Below are 21,628 nucleotides of genomic sequence, written 5' to 3'. Positions count from 1 at the left end.
TGGAGTGGAAAAAAAAAAAGAAAGTACATCTGAGAACATTAACATGTGAGATACACATAAAATAAGAACAGCTTGAAAGTAAACTTAAAATCTGTCGTCAGTAACAAGATTTAAAATAGAAATAATTATAAACAAAAAATAAACAAAAGGTGTAAGTTAAGCTATGTAAAAGAAGAGAGAGGAGAGATTCTAAGATGAGGGAAGAGTCAGCAATATCAAGTAATGCAGACAGGTCAAATCTTCCATTGAATTTAGGAAGTCATTGGTGACTACTGGTATGAGGCATCTCAGAAAAATAGTAAAGGTGGAAGCAAGATTGCAGTAGAGAGTGGAACTGCATTAATAATTCACTCAATGGGTCATTGAGTTTGAAGTTGATTTCAAACTTTTGAATCTAATTCTTTATAGAATCAAGGTCTCCTAGAAACTTGGTCATTTCCTATATGAAACTTTCAAAGAAGATATTTATATTCCCCATGAGAATAATACTAACTATACAGGATAAGGGGTCACATTGAATGTCTCAGGAATTGTGGCTGATTTTTTTCTATGAGAAAGCATAAGTACATCTAACACAGTGAATGACTTCCAAAACATTCATATTTAAAATTCATTTGACAACCAAGATATATTGTAACATTTATAAGAATGTCTTTGGTATGACCAACACCAAAGCAAATACAAAAACAAAAATCCTTAAAGACATACTCTGTGTGAATGTTATAAGTTATCCAAAAATCTTGTTTCTATTTTGTCCCTTGTTAAATTTTCACCCTATGACTTGCTGAGAAGCTGCAGGAGAGAGAATTTCCTGATGAGTTGTCTAACAGCTTATTCTTTCCTCCTGCTATGTCCTCAACATCTATGTTCAATATTAAATTGCACTGCAGCGGAGATGAGTGTGTGTGTGCTTTAAGCAAAAGACAGAGGCTTGAGTGACTTAGTAGCTACAAATATAAATTACTGACAAGCAATTAACATATACTTTGGTTAAAAACCAAACGTTTCCTTAGCAACAATCATAATCACTATTTTACAGTGAAAATTGGTATATTTATGATACCTTGACATTAACATATTCAGTAAGCACATTGATGTTTAAATTCATGTTTAAATGCAACTATTTATAAATCAATCATCCCACAAATCACCTTTTCTTAAGTTTGAAGTGCAAATGTGTGAGTTTAAGATTTCAGATTGACCAAAGTACTTATTTTCTTCCACATAGCTCAGTTTAAAATTTGTAAAAAGTATTAAACCACAGGAAAGAAAAGTGATAAAAGCAAAGATGTGATTCAGCAAGTTTCTTAACGTTTGAAACTAGATGGAAGGTCATAATTATTTAAAGCAGAATACAAAAAAATCACATTGCAAATGACAAAATTGGGTGAGTATGGATAACATATACTATCAAATTGACTCTGGAGAAAATATGACAAACTTAATAAATAAGGGTAGAATGAAAATCAAGAAAGAGTAGTGGTGTCAGTTAAAATATTAAATAAAGGTATAGGTAAATTAGAGGGATCCTTCCCCAAGTTCTGAGCAATTTTCCCCTAAGCTTTCTACTTCCCCATAACTAAGAGATTTTTTTCTGAAGAAATTGTCAGAGAGCCACCAGACTTTAAGTCAAAGAAAGTAAGGTTGACTCTTTGCTTGAAAACAGGAATGTCCACCTGCTGACAAGCTCTGCTCACACACAGATTTCCAAAGAACATTTCAGTGCCCAGCTACTAGTGACACTGACAGCTATCTAATAAAAATCCACACACACATATATTTTTTTAAATGTGTATATATTTACACATATATACACCTATATATATATGTTAAAATATGTATATGTATTTCCCTCATCTTTTAGAAACATAGCAAAAGTACTTGTCTCAACTTCCCAATAGTTAAGCTTGGCCATGTGACTAAGTTCTGGACAAAGGCAAGTGAGAAGTCTCATATGCCACATCCCATACTATCTTTATTCATGAAACCTTCTTTGCAGGATGCTTATTTTTTTCCCCAAAAAAAGTTGTCTAGGGTAACAAACCCTCAGGGCAAGCTTGGAAGCCACGTGTTGCAGATCATTCCCCCGCCCCCAAGATCCTGTTGACGTAAAATCCACCCACAGAGAGTTACGTGAAAAATAATAAACATTAAACAATTACACGTGAAGATACATGTGTTTCCATGACCTGTATACTCAACTAATAATTTAATGTGAATGGAGAAGCAGGATTAATCAGTCTCTTTGAATAAAACCTGAAACCACCAAAATGGAAAATAAACTAGAATAAAAAAATAAAAGTTGGGAATGGGGAGAGGAAATAATCGCGGGGTAGCCAAATAAAACCGCTTTAAAATAAATATGATTATAGTAAATATCCTCACAAAGATAAGAAAATATAATTTTAAAAAAGCAAATGACTTAGAATAAGAATGAGATCTTGAGAGAAAAATATTAAGACCCACAAACAAAAATAATAACAATAACAATAACCAAAATACTCAAAATACTCCTAGACCAATTCTATTTCAATCCTAACACAGCATCTGAACTGCTTCTCGTGTTTACTAATGACCTCCATTTTTGAAACCGGTAACTATCAGTTCCTGTCTTTCTGGAATCATTAATGGTATTTGATACAATTGATCCTTACAAGCTTTCAAGGGCCCAGAGCTCTTCTTTTCTTAAAATAAAGGAAATATGAGGTAATACTCAGCAATATCAACTAATCCAGATAGGTCAAATCTTCCACTGAATTTAACAAGTCATTGGTGACAATTGGCATGGAACATCTCAGGAAAAAATAGTAAAGGTAGAAGCACGATTACAGTACAGAGAGTGGAATTGCATTAATAATTCACTTAATGGGTCACTGAGTTTGAAGTTGAATTCAAACTTGTGAATCTAATCCTTTATAGAATCACGGTCCCTTAGAAATCTTGACCTCTTCTTTTCTTAAAATTTAAGGTCCAGAGATCTTTTCTTAAAATTTATATCCAGCCCAACTTCTCCTCTGAGCTCTAAACTTGCAGGGTTATCTAATTTGTATGCATTATACTCATCTCAAACATAACATGTTTAAAAATGAAATCTTAATTTGCCTTTCTAAGTTCATATTAGTCTTCCCATCTCAGTAACAATTCTAAAAATCTTGAAGTCATCCAATCTCTCTCTTTACTTCATATCTCACATTTAAGCCATCTGAATACATTATGTTGATTTTATCTTTAAAATGTATTCAGAATCAAAACCACTTCTGACCACCTCACTGCTAATACCTTAGGCTGAGCCACCATTTCTTTGTGCCTAAATTATTGCTTTGGCCCCTTAATTTCTCATTTCTGCTCTCATCTACCTATTGACTATTTCCACAGAGCAGGTAGAGTAGCATCTTTACAATGTGCATTAGGAAGACTTCTGATTTCATTAAGAAGCCCCCCTTGTTACAACACAAAAACCCTGTACACAACATAATTAATGATCATAGAATGACCCTGAGAAGTAGAAAGAAGAAGGTGGACTGGCTAGAGACCTAAGGGCCAACAACAACATGGCACTGAGCCCTCTAGGTTTCCTTATTCTAGCCCATAATCTGGGACAAGGCTCCAACATGGAACGGCAAACAGATGCAGGCCCAAAAAGCTCTGAGAAAAACATATTTACTCTAACCAAAGGACCAGGAAAAGGGTGGCCTAAAAACCGACAAAGTTTTGGGCAATACTTGCCTACTCCAGCCAAATACCAAGGGGAAAAATTGCCCCATCTCCACCGCACTAGTGGCTTCAGCAATGTAGGGAGCTGATTTTTCACAAATGACAACCTTGTTTCTGAGAAAGCAGGTAACTGCCACTAAATTCACCTACTCAGGGAGTTGTGATGAATGGTTGTATGTGCTAACTTGACTGGGCGATAAGACACCCAAATACTTGGTTAAACATTATTCTGGGTGTGTCCGTAAAGGTGTTTGTGAATGACATTAACATTTGAATTGTTAAACCCAGTAAAGCACATTGACAACCCAAGTGTGGATGGACTTTATCTAAACCACTGAAAGCCCGAACAGAACAAAAGTTACCCTCCCTACCTGTCCTCAAACTGGGACATGAGTCTCTTACCATCAGACTTAAACTCAGACTGGATCAATACCATCAGTTTTCCTGTATCTCCAGCTTGCTGACTGCAGACCTAGGGACTTCTTGTCTATCTATCTACAGATAGACAAATAAGTAACCTATTTATCATCTATCTAATTTTCTATTCATTCTGTATCTCTAGAGAGAACCCTGGCAAATACAGTAATATAGCCAGGTTGCACACTAGCAGGATGAGATCTTATATCTCATTCACTACCAGAAAGAAGGAGGATGTACTGAGTCCCCCACTCCCAGCTTCTACCCATATCATGCTGTTAGCACAGTCCTCCACCTGAACCACCAAGTGAACTAGGTGAGCCTCTATTCCTACCCACTACCAAGCTGACTTAATTAAGGAGGCAATATGAGGATGACCTTGTCAATTGTAGGTTTCGCTCCACTATTCCACGTCACCACCACCACTCAATGTCAGTGGGCTCAGTAGAACTGAACCTTCATCCCGCCCTGGGCATCAATGAGACTGAAAACTATGTTGCAAGTCTAGGCTAGTTAGCACTGCGCTTTATCCCCACCCTTGGTGTCAGGGATATTGAGTAGCTGAGCCTCCACTCCCATTCTGCAGAAAAGAGCATTGCAAGTCGACTCTCTAAAATCGTAGCAAAACTCTAAAATTATAGTCAGCAGCGAGCATAAAATGCAACAAGACTATTTTAACAACCAATTAAAAAGCAGCACTGAACATTTCTAAGAAAAGCCTAAGTCAAGCAACACATTTATACACATCATGATTTACGCTTATATATACTTACTACAGAGAGGACTTTGTCAAGGATCACTATACAATGTTAGCAACATTGTATATCTCTGTTGACCCTAGGATACAAGAGGGAAGTTGATTGTATACACCCACCCAGAGGCAATGAGGCAGTATAAGTCTGGGTCTTAAAACCATTGAAAGGAGGACTGCCACTCTGAAAACTCATGGAATTTAGTGGCCAGCATTTTTGAAGACATAGAAAAATTTAATGACTGTCATGATCTGTGGAATGTCTCAAAAAAAAAAAAAAAATTAAAGATACAGGTTCAGCAAAGTAAGCTGAAAAAGGCATTAATTAATAATAGAAAAAAATGGGGAAAAAACACAATCTATTTTTGCATATTGTAGTAAAGTAGCCATAATTTATTTATATATATATAAACACATATATATACACATATATATGTGTGTGTATGTGCGTGTGTGTATATATATGTGTGTGTGTATGTGTATATATATATATACACACACACATATATATATATATATATCTGTGCTTAGAACTTGGGGTGGGATAAAAAAACGTGCTGATGGTATAAAATAACCAAATGTTAAGTAGTCTAATAGGAAGAAACAATATCTTGAATCGGTAAATCAAAAGATAACATCATAAGCATGTTATTTAAAAATATATGAATACATAAAATAAGAAACATCACAAAAAAGGGTTTAACAAACTTGTATATGAAAACTTGACTACAGGGGCAGAAACGTGTTTTTTTTTTTTTTTTTCCATTATACTCACAATTTAATGTTCTTTTTTAAAAACAATCCACAGCTATTTCTTTGATTAAAATAATCATGAATTCTAAGAAACTGCTTTGAGATATATATATATATATATATATATTTCCTTTAAGATATAGATATATAGCTATATCTATCTATATCTATATAGCTATAAGTATCTATCTATATCTATATATGATATAAGATATATATATCTATATATGATATATATACATAGCTATATATCTATATCTTAAAGGAAATATAAATCTACATCAAAATGGCAACTATTTACTAAACATGCATTTTATTTCATAAACACACAGCAATGCTCTTTGCTTTGGCATTTTCTCAATTACACAATATCTTCCATTCAAGTTACCATCTCCTAGAAAATTATTTGAGAAAACCTTATTTCTCACAATGAAACCTCATTATCTGAAGCTCAGTTGACTATTATTCTATCCTTAACCCTGATTTACAAATACAAAATAAGAATTCATATAATGTATGCTATGCAAAACTCAGTATATCCTGAATGGAAATTTTTCAATAAACTTTGTAAAGGTGCATGAAATGTTTGCTATCATTTTTTGAAAAATATTAGCACACCAATGTAACTATAGCTAATGTTCCAAAATGGAGTATTTTATTTCATGCTTACCATATCAGATGGAATGTAAGGTTAACAAACTTTCAACACCTCTTAAATGAAGGGATTCATGCACACATATTTGGAAGTAAAATTAACCACAGAGGTGAAATCTGTACCTACCTGGTAGAGGTTAAATGGATGGCATACTTAAAATCACCATTCATAGCTCTTGGCACACAGTATACACTAAATATTTTTTCTTCTATCATTTATAAGATACATTCAACAACACATCAAAGAAAGAAGGAAAATAAACATTCAAACCAAAAACTCTTGCATTCATTCTTAGATTGCTTTTTAAAAATATAGTCAAACATCAGTAATAACATGTTTAGTAAAAAGATTTCTGAATCGTAAAATTCAAAAATTGTTTAAGTTCAAATTTTTAACATAACATAAAATTGAAAATCAAAATTTGAGTACTTTACTTTCTGGCAAATTGCTTTATTTTCTCATAATCTGCCTTATAGCTAGGGGTAGCTTTAGTGCTTTCATATTGTACATTTTCACTTACAAATCATACACATTCTTTATAATGACATTTTCTCCCATCTTTTCTTGAAATTCAGAAAAAGAAGTATATGTGTCTCATTTAAAATTCTCCACACTTCTCAGTTTTATGTTTTTTTTCTAACTTAATTGTCCACTTTTCCTTGTCCCTATTTGATCTTCACTCATCTTACTATAAACATTCACTTACTTTTTAAAAATTCCTACCACCTCTCTTCCACAACCAGTCCTTATATTAAGCAATTAAATAAAAATGACCAAGTCACCACCAGGAAAAGATAAACGTCCATTCTCAAAACGATTACTTCAGTTGGCTTTAAGAAAGTAGGATGGACAGTAGGGAGACATCTTTTCTAGCAATTCTGCAAATCAATACCACCATTCTCTGCAGAGCAGACAGGAGGAAATTGATTGTTTCATTGCAGTGTTTCATATTAAAAAACCAAAACATCATTTCAACTTTCCCATACTCTATGGAAACTAGTATTCAGAGCAAATATGTATTCTTTCATTAAATATTTATAGAGTACTTACTAAATTCTGGACACTGAACTAGTTAGTGGAATTACTAAAATACAATGTGCAAAGCCTCAAATGAAATATGCTTTTTCATTTAATTAAGAGAGCAAGACTATGAGATAGAAAATACCTGAGTTTTCCAGGTGATGCAACTATAGCTTATCCATATTAAATTACTTACTCTATTCTATGCAGAATAAGGGTTGAAACAAGGATTTAACTTGACCTCTGATGCCTTGACCTCTGACACCAATGTTTTTGCTTTCAAGAATTATACCTAAATAATTATGTTGATGTCAACGATAATGATAAATATCAATCTCCATTTACTGAAATATACCTTGGTTTCAGGTTCTGTGCTTGTGTACTTTACATATGTGAATTATATCCTTTTATCACCCTTTACAGACAGAAACCAAGGCTCAGAGAAGTTAAACAACTTGATCCTTGCTGGTAAGGGAGTGGAATAGAATTAAAGCTCAATTCCATCTGCTTCTGTATTCTTATTTTACTGTCAGTTCTCTATTGAAACTAGAAGACCCACCTCACAGCCTCTCTCTTACATATACACATCCGATTTCATTCTCCATGCTTAGATCACAGACTCTCTCTCTGTCTTTCTATATTATCTGTCTGTCTGTCTGTCTGTCTGTCTATCTATCTATCTATCTATCTATCTATCTATCTATCTATCTATCTATCATCTAGGTATCTATATCTATATATCAACCTTCCTATTATCGGTATGTATGCCTGTCTCAGTCTCCCTTTCTATCTCTCTCTCTCTCAGACTTTCTATCTTTATATCCCTTTCCCTATCTCTTTGTTTGTTTGTTTGTTTCATTTTGTTTATTATTTGTCTTTCTGGCAATCTATTTCTGTCTTTCTTGACCCTGTGTTTTCCCTGTCACTCTGCTTCTACCTTTCTCTCTCTCTGACCCTATCTCCACTTCTCTTTCTTTCTGTTCTTTTCTAACTGTATATCTCAGTTTCTCTTTCTGTTCCCTTTCTCTTGTTCTTATCTTTGACTGTCTCTAACTTTCATTATATTTTCCCTTGTGAGTCTCTCTCGTTTTCTTTGTGTGACTATCCCTGTATCTCTCTTTGAGTTTGTATCTCTGTGAATATCTCTCTGTGACTTATCTGTGTCTGTCTGTCTCTGAGACAGAGATGTAAGGTTCTAAAGTAGTAAAATCCTCTCTTCTAGTTTTAATGATCCTTCTCTGGATTCCAGAGGCGTGCTGCAAAGTTGAAGAAATAAGTCCCTTAAATGATAAAGCAAAAAGAAAAGTCACTGTCCTTGGATAAACAATTTGCATTTCCATAAGGATTCAGTGATGCAGAATCAGAAAAGGCTCATTCTGACACCTCCATGAAAACAACAGGGAGAGCATTCATTAGCTGGGCTTCCTTTTGAATGATGCACTTCATCGCACACACCGCTGTCCTCCCCCAGTCAGGAAACAGTGCTTAATTCTATCGGAAACTCGCCCTTTCACTAGGCATGAGAATGAATGACTTTTCAAAGAAATGAGAACTACACATCTGCCATGGCCTGAGAATGCTTACACTCTAAAAGCCATAGAGAAAGTTACACCTCCTATCAATTTCTTATCCATCAAGGAGCACAATAAACAAGCTTTGAACTTTTCCATTTACCAACTTGAAGGAAAGAAATGCTTCATTTTCTTTAGTTTCTTGAAATAATGACTGCTTTTGCCTCTTACATTTATGGCTTCAATAGCCATGATCTGATATTTAAGGGTGAGTGCAACCTTTAAACAACTTATGATGTAAAAGAATTTGTCTATTACAGTGCTCAGAAACTTTTACTCTTTAGGTGGCAATTATTTTGTTGCTGTTATTGTTGATACACACACACACACACACGATCATCTTAGGAAGTAATTGGTACAAGATTAAAACAATTATTTGTATTTTAAATTATTTAGCAATTTACAGTTTTCTTATTCATTTTCCTGGCTTCATTTACGAGTTGTGTATTTTAAATGTGGACACTGAGGAACAAATGTTTAGGGGGTATGCTGAGGACCTCAAGGAAAATAATTGTTGTCCTTGGGCCAGAATATGATGTTTCTATGCTCCTTATATTAATAAATAGCACACACATGTGATGTGTGTGTGTGGGGGTGGGGCAGGGTGTATGTGTCCATCTTACTCAATGTGACTGACTTTTAGGCTGAGACTAAGTCACATTTGTCTGCATATTTTTCCAAGTCTCTCACTTCAGTTTATACATCACAGTTGGAAATTGTACTTTAAGGTCAAGCTAGTCACTCTCACATTCAAAATTACCTCCCACTCTGCCCCTGCCATCCATACATGTAACAAATTAACATGTGTATTTGGAATCTCTGGGTGTATTCTCAGTTCTTGTCACCATTTCAACCTAAGTGCTTCCAGTATCCAATTTAAATAAATGTTACAATTTCTGAGTGATTTACACCTCTGGAATTTATATAGCGACTCTATCAAGAGAAAATAATCTGGTCATAAATTATTCACATTAGCTTTTTTTTTTTTTCCTCACTCGAAATTGACTATGAGCACTAATGAGTTGCCATACTTCCTTCCAATACCCTTAGATGCAACTTGGTGATATTTGAGTCTAAAACTAATAAATGACACCCCCCAGGTCACTGTTAGTTTTGAATCCACATTCTGTCATACTATAGTGTTAACAAAAACAACAACAACATCTCATTACAAAAGAAAACGTATCAAACCTCAAACAAAGTTTTAGTTGAGAGTAACAAAAATAGTTTTTGGATGCCATCCCTGAGAAGTAAAACATTCTTTTCAATTTTATAATTGTATAGTCTTACTTTGCATGTGAAAACCACAGATACATAGAATGACAAAATTGTTCTAGTTCACAAGTGATCCCGATACTAAGAACTCTTTTAAAAAATGGAAAAATACAAACAAAATGACTATGACCAAAACCCACTCTTAAAATAGAGTCCAAAGTAAAATTAAACTTTTAGATAATAAACATGATCAATTTATGAAGTGGTGTGGTATCTTTGTTTAGATTATTATTTCTGCTAACTTTTCCAAGGGTTGAGATCCTCAGTGAAACTTAAAACCATGTATTTCTCCCATCGTTAGGGATACAATAAAATGTAAATACATAAGGGAGGCTTCTGTGTTAGGAAAAAGTTGATACAACAGCTGGTTTATGAAAACCTATTGTTTTACACCATTTGAGTAGGAAAAAAAATCCTATAGTCTGAAATTGTATCTGCACATTTACAGAAAGGGGGAGTACACTCACCTACCCAATAAAGTGGTCACAATTAGGGAATTACTTTATAATTTTTGGTTTTACATTTTACTATTATTGAGAAGGCTCATAATTTGTCTAGGGAGTAAAAGTCCTCGTGATAAAGTGATAATCCAAAGGAATCATTAATTCCTCAACATGTATTTGCTTGAATAATAGTGATTTCCTTCGATAAAAAATAATAATTACCTTTTGCCTTTAATTTCAAACATAAGCTCTGAAACAAATACTGCAGAATTTTTGCAAGTGGCATAAAAAACAATTTATGTCTGCTTATCTGCTGTTAAAGTTGTATGATAAAAAGATACAACACATACTATGCAAAATTTAAACGTTAACAAATTAAGAGCAAAGTTGTAATGGACATACATCTTACTGAGTTTTTTTTTTAAAGTGTAGTTATTAGTGTTTTTTAAAAACTAATTTATAGCTCAGACACTTATCAAATATTATCAGTGGATATACTATATTTTTAAAAATTTCCTAGAGAATGAAGTGTTTAAATATTTTTTGTGAATAATATTCAAAACTTCATGCCATAATTTTCCAGAGAAGTTGCTGACACTTGGGTAGCACAAACTAACTCTGACCTGTTCAGGTCCCTTAATGATTACATTTAAGGGTAATTTGGGGGGCAAAGTTGTAGGGATTCAAGTTTCCTGCTCAGCACATAATTGCAACAGCTGAGGGGTTAGGAGGTCACCACTCAGTGGAATTGGGCACCCATTAAATAGCACTTTTATTTCATAGGAGAATGAGTCCACAGTCAAGGGGATCAAGTTGCTGAAACTTGAAGACACACATGTGCAGATACATTCACTCACTCACACTTAGCCACAACTTAAGCAAACTAAAGAAACTAATAGTAAAGCCAATTTTCCGTGAAAAAAAATAGTTCACATGAGCAGATACAAAAAAAGCTTCATACTTGCTGTGCAAACCACAGCAAGCATTTTATGCTCAAAATATGCCTCTTTTACAGATTATTTGTTTCTCTAACGTTAAGCAACATAATAACTTAAGTATCTGGTTACTAGATTTGACAATTGGCTCTTTTGTGAAAGCAAATGAGTATGACTTGGAGTTAACCTTACAGGAGGCCATGGTATTATACTCTAGTTAACAATGGCTTTCTGCATACGTGCTACAAGTCCATCAAATCGATGGCCGTCTGTGCGTACTAGAGACACGGAGTACCAACAGACTGAACGTGAAACTTGTTATTCAGGGCCCACCTTCTCTACAGCTACCAAAGTATATTTTTTAAAGTAAAGGCCACATCATAAAGTGAGAAAGGTGTTAATACTATCTAGCATTAATTCTGTATTAGAAGGATAAAGTCGACCTAGATTCAAATTCTAAATGGTTAATGCTCCCAGATACTTACAAAAGAGGTAGATATTCTAGTAAACTAAAACATCTGTAGTAAAAATATCAGTACACTCACAAAAAATATAAAAAATACTGTTCATTGTGATGCAGAATTAGCTACTTTAACTCAACTACCAACTATAACCTCCAGCAACAACCACTCATAAAACAAATCATCAATATTTGCACACACACAAAATGTCAATTCTGATGCCATTTTTCTATATTTTGTCAGGTTGAAGGAAGTAGAAAAAGTGGTTGAGGACTAAAAATTCTTTCAAATAACAAACCAGAGTTATAATTCAAAAGCTTCTGTCTTTGTAAAGATTACATTGTCATCTAAACAAAATTACAATACCAGACAGTAATCAGGAAGAATAAAAGGACAGGCAGTTGTGTTCACTCTTCCAGCAAATAATTACTTACACATCATTTCTACTCTATTCTTTCAACAAGCATGACAGAAAGTAGCATCATGACAGAGCTCATTGTACTGAAAGAATATCTTAACTTTCTCTGTGGTTCACTGCTGCCTTAAATTTGAACAAAATAAGAGAAGGGCCGGGGAAAAACTTACTTGCGGTTTAAAGTTTCATCTTTAGTCCACGTAAGATTATGCAGCAAGTTTTCTTGCCAAGGCTGCCTCTTGCACATCCCTTTAAAAAGAACCAATGCTCATAATCTAATTCCAAGACGATTCATTCACATGTTCCACCTCTTGTTTCTGTGAGGCATTGATATCCACTCTCATATCATCAAGAAAATGTTACTAGACATTTTTTTTTTTAAAAGCGAAACACTTCAACATGTTAACTCAGAAAGCATACCATCATTCTCCACGTTCTGAGATGTATGCCACCTGCCTTAGTTGTCACAAGCAACTAACTCTAAGCTGCTCGCAGGAATCTGTCTGCCCTCTATCTGTCGCTATTAGCTCAGCACGTTGATTTCACTGGCACTGAAGCAACAGCAATTAGCTATCTTGCTTCTCGCAGCACATACAGGAGACAGCTGAGTGCGCTAAACCACACACTGACTGGTGAGCTCTTTGCACCAATTAGTAGCAGGTGCTACAGCCCAAAAGACAAATTGATGTCCACTGATCATCGGTACTGGCTGCTTTATTGTACTGTGTTCGTCAGCCAGTCTGATTCTCTGTTCTGTTTTGTGTAGTTTTTTTTACTGTTTGTTACTTCTTTGGTGCTAAGAAGTTTAGCAGCTTACATTCAATAACAATATCGTTGACAAGACAAAATAATCTCTTAAGCTTCTTTCTCTCTCCCTCTCTCTTTCTCTCTCTCTCTCTCATTAAATCTACCCTCTTATAGCAAGCCCTCCACATCTTTGGGGCATAAAAACAAAACAAAACAAAAATTTCACAACTTCACACATTCTATAGGAGTCAAAAATAGTCTTTAGATTTTTAGACACATGTGGCTAGTACTATATAAGGGTATCATGAAGAAATATACTATAAAAAAATTATAGCATATTTCTTAAACATTGTAATATATGAAATCTCCAAAACAAAGTTTTACAGATGGACTGGTAAACTAGTAAAATACAATTATGTCATATAAATCAGAGAAACATCTCTTAAGAAATCTATCTTGCATAGTATTTATTTCAATTCCATATTAAATTTCACCCATGTATTCACCTGAGCATATTAGAAGGAGGGATCTAGAAACGAGCATTTAAGAAGATATTTTAGTAGTGATTGTGACAGAGCAAATAGACTGAGGCTGGTTGAAAATAACAGGTGAAGAGTATCACAGACAAAAATCCCCCAGAACACGTTTTTTTAATGAACCATGTGGATTATTTACTAGGACGCTACATTAACTCTATTTAAGAAGAAAAATCACACCATCCCCACAGATACGTTGCAATATTTATACACAAACATTTGCAGAAAATAACATCTCATTTAAAACAAAATGGACTTATCTTGCAGGCTCAGTTTTCCAGAGGGAGGGAAAAATCTTAAAGAAATAAATCAGATAATTATAGATGAATATCTCGAGCCTCAAGTTGAACCCATTTGTTTTTATTTTATGTAACACTGAAACAAACTAAATTACTTGCTTCCTTAAAACCACAGATCAGTGGGAGTCAATGAGGACTTGTAATAAGTGAACACATACAGTTGTTATAATTGATATTTTTAGATTTTAAAATTGATGTGTTAATAAAGATAACTTTATTGATCCACGTTTAAACAATGTGCATATTTTGCATGAGAAGATATTTTTTGGTCATTTCACTAAATGTTTCACGTGTGGAACAATCCATATATTGATATTTGTTAAACAGAACAGCTGGTATTACAAGATTGTTTCAGTAACCATAAGAATTATTAAGTGTAGTTATTTTTACTAATGACTATTCAGCCTCATTCCTGGTAATGTTCAATTATAACTTTGATGACACATCAGAAATACAGCTAGAAAACAGAAAATATTATCCCTTCCTCATCGTCTCTGAGCAATTATTATTAACTGACACTTGTCAATGACAACAGCTGATTTTCATTTTTCAAAACTAAATTATAATATCTAGTTTTCAGAAAAACGTATTTAATGAAAAGTGAAAAATGCAATATTTACTGCAAGATGAATAAAGGTTAAGTTTTAACCAGTTTGAAAACACAGTAAGCAAAATGGAGTCACTGAAATATTTACTACTAGAGATGATAATTTCTTTGAAAAAAAAAATACTGTGTAATATTCTCGCCCCTCTCCTGCATTGTAAAGTCCACTTGAATCCTACTCTAAATATGACATTTAACTGCCTTTTTTCTCTTAAAATATATCATGAACATTCACTTCTATAAACACATATAGGTTTAAATTATCATTGATGTTTCATTGTATGTATATGTGTATATTTTCTTTAACAAAATACCTATTTTTTGGCAGATAGTTTCTAATTTTAATATATTTGTAAAAATCTGGTTTAAGATGCTTAACTTTCTGAACTTCCATTTTACCACCTTAAATCAAGGTCCTGGGTGAAGGTGCCTGGGGAGGAGTGGGCTGAAGCGCCCTGTGGTTAGCTTGTGAACCTTTGTGCTCTGGCTTAGGGGTGTGTCTGAGGAAGGAGCACCTTTTTTTTCTTTCCACAAAGGCAACACCATGCCGTCTACTATTGATTTGTGTAAAGAAGCTTTCTCTAAAATTCACAGAGGTGCATGTGACTAGACACACTGCTTATACAGAGTGGTCAGTTACATGACAGAGGAAATGTAAACTGCCTACCACAAAGTCTGATACACAAGAGTTGCTCTTTAAATCATAACTGTCAATCATAGATACATGAAATTAGGTTTAGTTTACTTTAAGGTGGAAAGAGTTGTATTAGGTGCTTTAGAAAGATTTTGAGCTACTTTGCCGGGCGCGGTGGCTCAAGCCTGAGCCTGTAATCCCAGCACTTTGGGAGGCCGAGACGGGCGGATCACGAGGTCAGGAGATCGAGACCATCCTGGCTAACACGGTGAAACCCCGTCTCTACTAAAAAATACAAAAAACTAGCCGGTCGCGGTGGCGGGCGCCTGTAGTCCCAACTACTCGGGAGGCTGAGGCAGGAGAATGGCGTGAACCCGGGAGGCGGAGCTTGCAGTGAGCTGAGATCGGGCCACTGCACTCCAGCCTGGGCGGCAGAGCGAGACTCCGTCTCAAAAAAAAAAAAAAAAAAAGAAAGATTTTGAACATTGAAAACATAAACATTTAAAACATTTAAACATTGATGATTAGAATTTTATTTAAAAAAATTTAAAAGTTATATAATACAGTTTAAAAAGGAATCATTAAATCTATCAAAAATAGAAAAGTGGATATATACCTTTCATTACATAACGTTAAGGATAGTTATCTAGCTCTTTAAGTACTAATTATGAAATATATTAAAAAGTGGTAATAAATAATCTGTCAAATTTTTAAAGTTGAAGACAAATAATATACATTTCCTGTTAATAACTGCATTCAAATATGTTCATATTCTTAAATACTGACAATGAAATGATGAATATAAATTGGTGATTATTGCAGAGACCATACTGAATCTTTCCCTTATGTCTGTTTTCATGGATTTTTATTTCTTAAATTCCTTTTTAGCACCATCTTCTTGTCATTCGCCTCCCTTTCCAAAACTAAAAAAAAGATTGAATATGTTTAACAGATATTTGTTTGTTCATGTTGGTGCACAAATATATATTCTATGTGTTATTCTAAATCTTCATCTAATTGTATTAGAATTTTGTATTTTTCATTAAAAAATGTATTTTTTACATTCCACAAAGCAATGATATAGAAACACATAATGCTCTACTATATGCCAAAAATTAGCTGCATCCTACACACAGCTGTGAAGATTACCATAAACATTTGTGTTCATGCCAGTTCATCTGTGCACTGGTATTTAATGAACAATAAAAAGCAAATATCTAGTCAAAGATACAAAGTTTATTTTTCTGTGTTTAATTTTTTTTGGAATTTTGACTTGTTTTAACAGCATATATATATATATATATATATATATATATATATATATACACACACACACACACACATATATATGTGTATATATATATATTCAGAGTTTGCTAGAGTGCAAAGCTAATTCTCTCACCAGCAAGAGAATTAAAATACTGTTTATGCCATTGTCTTACTCTGGCAAATTTATATATTAACTAAATGTAATATTTCTTATAGGCATTTGACTCCAGTGTTTTGGTAGGGAACATTTCAAAGTATCAGGTTAAATACAGCAAACCAATACTAACTCATATATTATTCTCAAATATATGTCTTTGAGAAAGGAAGACATAAGAGGATTTTGTCTATCCTTCCAGGATGAGGGCCGAGTCCTTGAGTCAATAGGAACTGCAAAGTAAAGAGAGGTAGAGAAGGCATTTTTTAAAACCCAGATTAAAGCTTTACTGAAGGAAAGCTTCTGCAGTATTATTAAAATAGCCTTGCTCATTACAAGCAGTGTCTCACCAAGTTGCCTGGGATCAAGTCATTCTAGAGCACTTATTGTCAGCAGTCATTTAGAGTTGAGATTCAAAGCTGTTGGGTATAATCACAATAACACCTCAACCAGGGACTTGGCAACTGGAGAGTCATCTGTATTTACACCAATAAGTCTTTGTCATGATTTCATGTTGCATAGCTTTATTTTTTATTCTGATACCCTTTTATTGTCAGAATTCAAGGTAGACAGTTAATTTAGTTTCTTGCCAGCAATATCTACTTTCACTTTTTGTTTTTAACCCTAGTACTTACCTGTTTTATAGTGACAATTCGAGGGATAAGGAACAATATAATCTTTATTTAATACTTGTCTCTGCTGAGTTTCCAACAGGCAGGATATTATTTGAGAAAAGCAATTTGGGATATAATACAGTAGCTTAAGGGCAATGCTCCAAGAAATAACTAATTTCATAAAATTATAGTTGTATAATAAACATACAATGTGATTTAGTAAAATATGTAAAGATGTTGAACTGTTCACATCATTTTTTAAAATATAATTCTTAAAGAGTATTAAATTTAGAGCAAGAAACTTATTTATATGCATTTCTGTTGGGCTTTCAAATAGGGACTATTTCTATGCTTGAGTGAGATTATATTATAAAGTCAAATTATTTGAGTATTTCATATAATCTAAAATTATTTGAAACCTGGAAAATAAAACTAAAGAGAAGTACAGATAATATTTGTAAAATACTTTTTTTTAATTTAACATATTTACTGTTTAAAACTATTTTATACTTGGGGATATTTCTGGTATTTTCCAAAGGAGAAAAATTTAGACTTTACAAAATAGAAAAGAAAAAAAAAAAAAAAACTACATACACTACCTCTTCACAGTTCCAGTTCTTATATGCCATATGTATTAGTATTGTATTGTTGTATAACAAATTATCCCAATTTTAGTAGCTTGAAGCAACACACATTTATTATCTCAAACAGTGTGAGTCAGAGGTCCAGGTCAGGGTCTTACAGGCTCTAATCAAGGTATTGGCTGGTCTGAGTTCTCTTCTCGAGGCTCAGCTGGGGAAGAATTCAGGTTGTTTGGGGAAAAAAGTCATTTGGTTATGACTACATGACTGAAGGCTGTGGTTTGTATTTTTTTTTTTTTTTTTTTTTTTTTTTCCTGAGATGGAGTCTTGCTCTGTCACCTAGGCTCCTGTGCAGTGGCGCGATCTCTGCTCATTCACTGCAACCTTTTCCTCCCGGGTTGGAGCAATTCTCCTGCCTCAGCCTGAGTAGCTAGGATTACAGGCGCCCGCCACCACATCTGACTTTTTTTTTTTTTTTTTTTTTTTTTTTTTTTTTTTTTTAGTAGAGATGGGGTTTCACCATGTTGGCCAGGATGGTCTCCAACTCCTCACCTCGTGATCCGCCCGCCTCGGACTCTCAAAATTCTGGGATTATAGGCGTGAGCCGCGGCGCCCGGACCGAGGCACCACGCCAGGCTTAACGACTCTCGGCTGAAACTTGCTAAAGGCATTAGCGACTCCCCTTAGTTCCTTCTGCCACATGACCTCTTCATAAGCAGTTTACAACATGATTGTTTGCTTTTTCAAGGCCCACCAGGAGAAGCTATGTATACTAGCAAGATAAAACCTTACATCTGTATTGCAACGTAAGCACAGGATTGATACTCTATCACCTTCGCCTTAGTCTATTGGTTATAAGCAAGTTATGATTTCCTCCCGCACTCAAAGGGAGAGGGTTATACAAACATAATGCTACTGGCCCAGATAATGGGACCATCGTAGAATACTGTCTGCTATGCTGAATTAATTCCTAAAGTATTTAGCATATTCAGTTAGACAGCAAATTATATCTGAATGTGTACAAATAGTAATTTGGTAAAGTTGTTAAAGATTCTGAACAAACATACTTTGAACAGGTTTAAAAATATAGAACATTTTATATGTAAAATTATACATAATTGTATCAGAGAAAAAAATAATATAAGTCGCATCAAATTACAAGCACTTTGATCACTTAGTTGACATATTTGAAACTAGAGCAGTTGAGAAAAATATTTCCAAAAGTAAACCAAAATAAATGTTAAAATAATCTCAGTATAACCTTAAGCTACATGCAACAGAGGTACACCACATATTGTAGGATAGTGGCTACTATAAATTGTACTTTTTATATAACTTGCTAGGAACTTGGAAACTTTTTTTTTTTCTCTTTAGTGAGTAAAAGAAAATGTCAAGCCAGACTTATGTTGTCTGTCTTTAATAGAAAATTCCAGAGAAGATTACCAAGTTAGCCTCTTAGATTTCTTGAGTCTAAAACTATTACTACATACAAGGTTTACTTATTTATATATATTTAGGAATATATAATATATTGATAATATTTATATATAAATATGGATAAAGTATGCATATACTTATATATTAGTGTAAAAATTCACATGTAAACAAACACAAAGCCATTTAATAGGTAATGATTGGATTATTTGGGTCATGTAAAGCTTTCATTATTAGGCTTTAAATTATAGAACGAGTATAAATTTAAAATTATCTTCATCACTTTTCTACATTGACAGCTTATGGAAAAATTATCAGCATAATATTTTGCTGACCTTAAAATGGCCTCAGTCATTTCTAATTACAACATTAAAATTTTAAAATGTGTATAAATTTTATAGTTCTTTGGCGTTCCCAGTTTCAACAAATATTAGCCAAGTACTTTCTATACCAGACACAACCTTAGATGCATTTATCTAAATATTATCTTAAGATAAAATGAGACAAATCACCTATGTTTGCTGCAACCGAGACTGATATTATATCAATTTTTATATTTATACTGGTTTCTCTTTAACTCAGTAATCACTATTTTAGACCACTTCAAGGAACAAATTTTGAAGCAAATTTTTAAAAATAATTTATTCTGTCATCCTTTGTCTTTTTCATTCTCCTCCAAAAGCAGTCTTAGAAAAGGGTGTTGAGGGAAAAGTGGCATTAATGCAAAAACAGAGCGCACTTGTGTCAGGCATTCCCAAACCAATCCCCCATAGAGAGGGAATACAGAGTCCAAATTACTGCTGAGCCCAGCAATCCTCCATAGAGAGGGAATACAGAGTCCGAATTACTGCTGAGCCCAGCAAGCTGCTGCTTTGCATGGCAGAGCAGATTGAAAACAGCTAAGAGGTGTTGAGTAGATGCAGTCATTTTATTCACTTGCACTCTATCAAGTAAGTCAATAACCCAGGCAGTCTCATCTTTTAGCTCCTATTGCCACCTTTTAGAGTCACCACCAAAACCTGGATCCTAAAGAATAATGGACAGCTGATTTATTTCTTGGCAATTATTCAGCTAGTTCCAAAATGCATAAAGTTTTCTTCCTTCAAATCCATGTTCTGCTGGAATGAAGGAATTTGTAACAGCTTTATAGCTTCATTTAAAGGAGTTTCACAATTTCCATAGCAACAGATAACCATGTCACATATTTTGGAACAAGGTCAAGTTCTACTCCAGACTCAAAATGATATGACAGGATAAGTCTGCAGTTAATGGAAACAGGTAGAAATATAGAATCAGGGATACCTTCCAAGACACATTATATCTTTAACTAAACTCAAGTTCATTTTTAGGCTGATTTAGCTCTAGAGAGAATTTAAGTGACTGGGAAAAGAAAAAAAAAAAGATTGTATTAAGAAGCTACCCTAATGCTGACAACCTGAGGAACAATATTTTTCGTCCTGATGTTGACAATAAAATCTGACCTGTGTGGCCATAGTAAGAGAGGATAAATTACAATGAGGGATATACTCGTTGCAAATTTTTAAGGTCTGAATATTATTTGTAAATTACTTAACCATAGGGTATCTTTCTCTATCATGTTAGGAAAGCTGTTAGATTCTAAAATTGCCATTGATTTGTACAATCTTAATCCAGTATCAACATTCTCTGTCAGTAATATCTTTTTAGATTTTGGGTTTACTTAAATTTATAGGTTAAATAAAGGAAATATAAAACTCAATCTATTAAGATCACTCCCACACAATTCTGACAGTATCAATGAAACTTAGTTCTGGGGAATTTCAAAAAAGACATTCTGGCAAAAAAGAAACTCTGTAAATGCTGCAATCCTTAGCATTTTTATGTGAAATGCCAACATAGTAAGAAATTACAAGTTTGGCAAATTTATTTCAACGAAATTATAATGAGAATCCAGTTTCCTGTATAGAGGAACGCTTATTACACACTATGTATACATTGTATTATTATCTCATTTTCAGAAACCTCATCTTGTCTCAATCCATGGAAACACTATCTGAAATGCTGCTTGTTTATTTATTCAATATTGAATGCCAATAATGTGCCAGGCAAAGCTGTAGGGATTGGTAACACAGTAATAAGACAGGCATGAACAAAGCATGTAAAAGAGCAGATATTCCTCTGGGAGGCCGAGACGGGCGGATCACGAGGTCAGGAGATCGAGAGACGATCCCGGCTAACACGGTGAAACCCCGTCTCTACTAAAAAAAAATACAAAAAAATAGCCGGGCGAGGTGGCGGGCGCCTGTAGTCCCAGCTACTCGGGAGGCTGAGGCAGGAGAATGGCGTAAAACCCGGGAGGTGGAGCTT

General features: G+C 34.1%; 1 protein-coding gene across 8 annotated transcripts in view; it reads right to left on the bottom strand.

The window, feature by feature from the left end:
• The window catches only part of PCDH15 (protocadherin related 15), a 1,788,406-nt gene that overhangs the window by 974,453 nt on the left and 792,325 nt on the right, over positions 1-21,628 (bottom strand). For 7 of the 8 annotated variants that reach the window (XR_012417282.1, XM_065521087.1, XM_065521089.2 and 4 more), the window contains exon 1: positions 12,581-12,886. The exons of the other annotated variant lie outside the window; for it this stretch is intronic. The gene's annotated coding sequence lies outside the window, so the exon portion shown is untranslated. Of the gene's footprint in view, positions 1-12,580; positions 12,887-21,628 lie in introns of those variants that run through there. 8 annotated transcript variants of the gene reach the window in all.

Source organism: Macaca fascicularis, chromosome 9 (assembly GCF_037993035.2).
Source record: "Macaca fascicularis isolate 582-1 chromosome 9, T2T-MFA8v1.1".
Classification (NCBI taxonomy): Eukaryota; Metazoa; Chordata; class Mammalia; order Primates; family Cercopithecidae; genus Macaca; species Macaca fascicularis.
This window is presented reverse-complemented; position numbering and strand designations above follow the sequence as displayed.